This window comes from Myotis davidii, unplaced genomic scaffold (genome assembly GCF_000327345.1).
Source record: "Myotis davidii unplaced genomic scaffold, ASM32734v1 scaffold477, whole genome shotgun sequence".
Lineage (NCBI taxonomy): Eukaryota > Metazoa > Chordata > Mammalia > Chiroptera > Vespertilionidae > Myotis > Myotis davidii.
In genome coordinates, this window is record NW_006287952.1 from 127,137 (window position 1) to 130,956 (window position 3,820).

Consider the following 3,820-nt stretch of genomic DNA (forward strand, 5'->3'; position numbering starts at 1 on the left):
AGCCTTTACCTACAGGGGAATGCCATATGACTATCAGCTGATTTTTCAACAGAAACTTTGCAGGCCAGAAGGGAGTGGCAAGAAATATTCAAAGTGATGAAAAGCAAGAACCTACAACCAAGATTACTCTACCCAGCAAAGCTGTCATTTAGAATTGAAGGTCAGATAAAGAGCTGCACAGACAAGAAAAAGCTAAAGGAGTTCATCACCACCAAACCAGTATTATATGAAATGTTGAAGGGTATTCTTTAAGACAAGGAAGAGGAAGAAGGTAGAAGGAAGGAGAAGAAAAAGAAAGATGAAGAGGAGGAGGAGAAGGAGGGGGAGGAAGAGAAGAAGAAGAAGAGGAAGAAGAAAATTATGAACAATAAATGGCAAATCCATAGCTATCAGCAATTGAATCTAAAAAATTAAAATAAGCGAACAAGCAATCTAATGAACAAGATAAACTGATGAATAAAGTAGAACCAGAGGCATGGAAATATGGAACAAACAGATTAATCTCAGAGGGAAGGAAGGAGATAGGTGTTGGAAGAGATTAACCAAAGGACATATGCATATATGCATTACCTATGGATACAAATAATAGGGTGGTGAAGGCCTGGAGTGGGGTGGGAACTGGGTTTAGGGGGTAATGAAGAGAAAAATCGGGGACATCTGCAATACTCTCAACAATAAAGATTTAAAAATAAAAGTAAAAGAAAGATAAGAAATTATGGATTTAGACTATCATCATTTGCAATCCCAATAAATATTTTTCAGACAAGGACCATCAATTGATGAAAACGTAAAGTAAAAGGTTGATGGGGAACTTTATGCAGGTGCATCTTGTTTTATTGTGCTTCCCTTTAACTATAAATGTTACTTTTTTTTTTTTTTTTTACAATTTGAAGACTGTGGCAACCCGGCCTCAAGCAAGTCTATTGCTGCCATTTTCCAACAGTATTTGTTCACTTAATATCTGTGTCATATTTTGGTAATTCTCACAATATTTCAAACTTTTAAATTATAATTATACTTGTTATAGTGATCTTTGATCAGTGATATTTAATGTTACTATTATAATACTTCTAAGGCACCACAAACCACACCCTTATAAAATGGAGAACTTAATTGAGAAATGTTATGTGTGTTCTGACTGTACCACCAACTGTCTATTCTCTTTCTCTTCAACAGCTTCACTATTCCCTGAGACAGAACAATATTGAAATTTAGGCCAATTAATACCCTACAGTGGCCTCTAAGTATTCAAGTAAAGTAAAGAATTACACATCCCTTACTCTAAATCAAAAGTTAGACATGATTAAGCTTAGTGAGGAAGGCATGTTGAAAGTCAAGATAGGTCAAAAGCTAGGCCTCTGCATCAAACATGTAGCCAAATTGTGAATGCAAAGAAAATTTTCTTGAAGGAAATTAAAAGTGCTATTCCTGTGAACACATGAATGATAAGTGAAACAGCCTTATCCTGTATATTAAAAGGCTAATATGCAAATTGTTCCCTCAACCTGGAGTTCAATCAGGAGTTCAACTGGGAGTTTGACCAGGGGGCAGGGCCAGCTGGCCAACTGCCTGTGGCCCCTCCCCCCGGCCATCCCGCCCGGTCAGCCCTGATCAGGGCAGGCCGGCCAGACCCCACCTGTGCATTAATTCATGCACCAGGCCTCTAGTTATTGATATTCCTTTAAACCAAAGCTCAATTCAGAGCAAATCCCCAAGTCTCTTTAATGCTATGAAGCCTAAGAAAGGTGAGGAAGCTGCAGAAATTTGAAGGTAGCAGGTGTTGGTTCATGAAGTTTAAGGAAAGAAGCCTTGTCCATGACATAAAAGTGCAGGGTGAAGTAGCAAGTGCTGATGTAGAAGCTTCAGCAAATTATCTAGAAGATCTAGATAAGGTAATTAATGAAGGTGACTGCACGGAACAGATTTCCAATGTAGACCAAACAGACTTAGATTGAAAGAAGATGCCAACTAGGACTTTCCTAACTAAAGAGAGGTCAATACTTGGCTTTAAAGTTTCAAAAGACAGCCTCTTTTAAAACTTTGTTAGGGGCTAATGAAGCTGGTGACTTTAAGTTGAAGCCAATGCTCATTTACCATTTCAAAATTCTGAGGGCCCTTAGGAATGACACTAAATCTAGTGTGTCTGTCCTCTATAAATGGAAAAACAAAGCCTGAATGACAGCATGTTTGTTTACAACAGTGATGGCGAACCTATGACACGTGTGTCAGAGGTGACATGCGAACTCATTTTTTTGGTTGATTTTTCTTTGTTAAATGGCATTTAAATATATAAAATAAATATCAAAAATATAAATCTTTGTTTTACTATGGTTGCAAATATCAAAAAATTTCTATATGTGACAAGGCACCAGACTTAAGGTTTTTCAAAATGCTGACACGCAGAGCTCAAAAGGTTCGCCATCACTGGTTTACAACATGGTTTACTTAATATTTTAAGCTCACTGTTAAGACCTACTGTTCAGAAAAAAGGATGCCTTTCAAAATATTACTGCTCATTGACAATGCACCTCATCACCCAAGAGCTCTGATGGAGATGTACAATGAGAATATTGTTGTTTTCATGCCTGCTAACACAATATCCATCCTAAAGCCCATGAATCAAGGAGTAAATTCGACTTTCAAGTTTGTTTAAGAAATACATTTTATAAGGTTATAGCTACCATAGATTATTATTCCTCTGATGGATCTGGACAAAGAAATGAAAACCTTCTGTAGAGGATTCATGATTCTAGATGCCATTAAAAACATGGTGATGATTCAAGGGGAAAAAAATCAACATTAACAGGCATTCACAGATTACTTTGAGGGGTTCAAGACTTCAGTGGATGAAGTAACTACAGATGTGGTAGAAATAACAGGAGAGCTGGAATTAGAAGTGGAGCCTGAAGATATGTCTGAATTGCTGCAACCTCAGAATAAACTTTTAACAGATGACAAGTTGCTTCTTATGGAAGAGCAAAGACAGTGGTTTATTGAGATGGAATCTACTCCTAGTGAAGATTCTGTGAAGATTGTAGAAATAAGGGCACAGGATTTAGAATATTACATAAACTTAGTTGACAAAGCAGTGGCAGGGTTTGAGAGGACTGACTCTAAATTTGAAAAAAGTTCTACTCTGGGTAGAACGCTATCAAAGAGTATCTCTAATGCTACAGAGAAATCATTCCTGAAAGGAAGTCAATTAATGAGGCAAAGTTCATTATTGTTTTACTTTAAGAAATTGCCACAGCCAGCCCAACCTTCAGGAACTACTACCCTAGTCAGTTAGCAGCCATCAACGTTGAGGCAAGACCCTTCACCAGCAAAAAGATAATGATTTGAAGGCCTGAGATTGGTGGGGGCGGGGGGTTAGAAGGAGTTAATGGGGGAAAAGGGGGGGGACATGTAATACTTTCAATAATAAAGATTTTTTTGAAAAAAAGATTATGACCAATTATTAAGGCTCAGATGATGGTTAGCATATTTTAGCAGTAAAGTATTTTTAAATTAAAGCATGTACCGGTGTGGTTTTGGACATAATGTTATTGCATACTTAATAGACTACAGTATAGTGTAAATATAACTTTTATATACACTGGGAAACCAATAGATTTATGTGACTTGCTTTATGGAAATGTTCATTTTACTGAGGCTGTCTGGAGCTGAACCCACAGTATTTCCGAGGTAACACTGTGGTGGAACATTCAGATTACCTCCACCTGAATTGACTGATGAATCTGAACATCACCAAGTGTTGAACAGTATGTACCTCCTAATGTGATGCAGTAGGAAGTATACAACACCACCTCTGAGCATTCCT

The 3,820-nt window shown here is 37.4% G+C and overlaps 1 pseudogene; it reads left to right on the forward strand.

The window, feature by feature from the left end:
• The window catches only part of LOC102766616, a 9,408-nt pseudogene extending 6,074 nt beyond the window's left edge, over positions 1-3,334 (forward strand).
• The last annotated feature ends 486 nt before the right edge of the window (positions 3,335-3,820 follow it).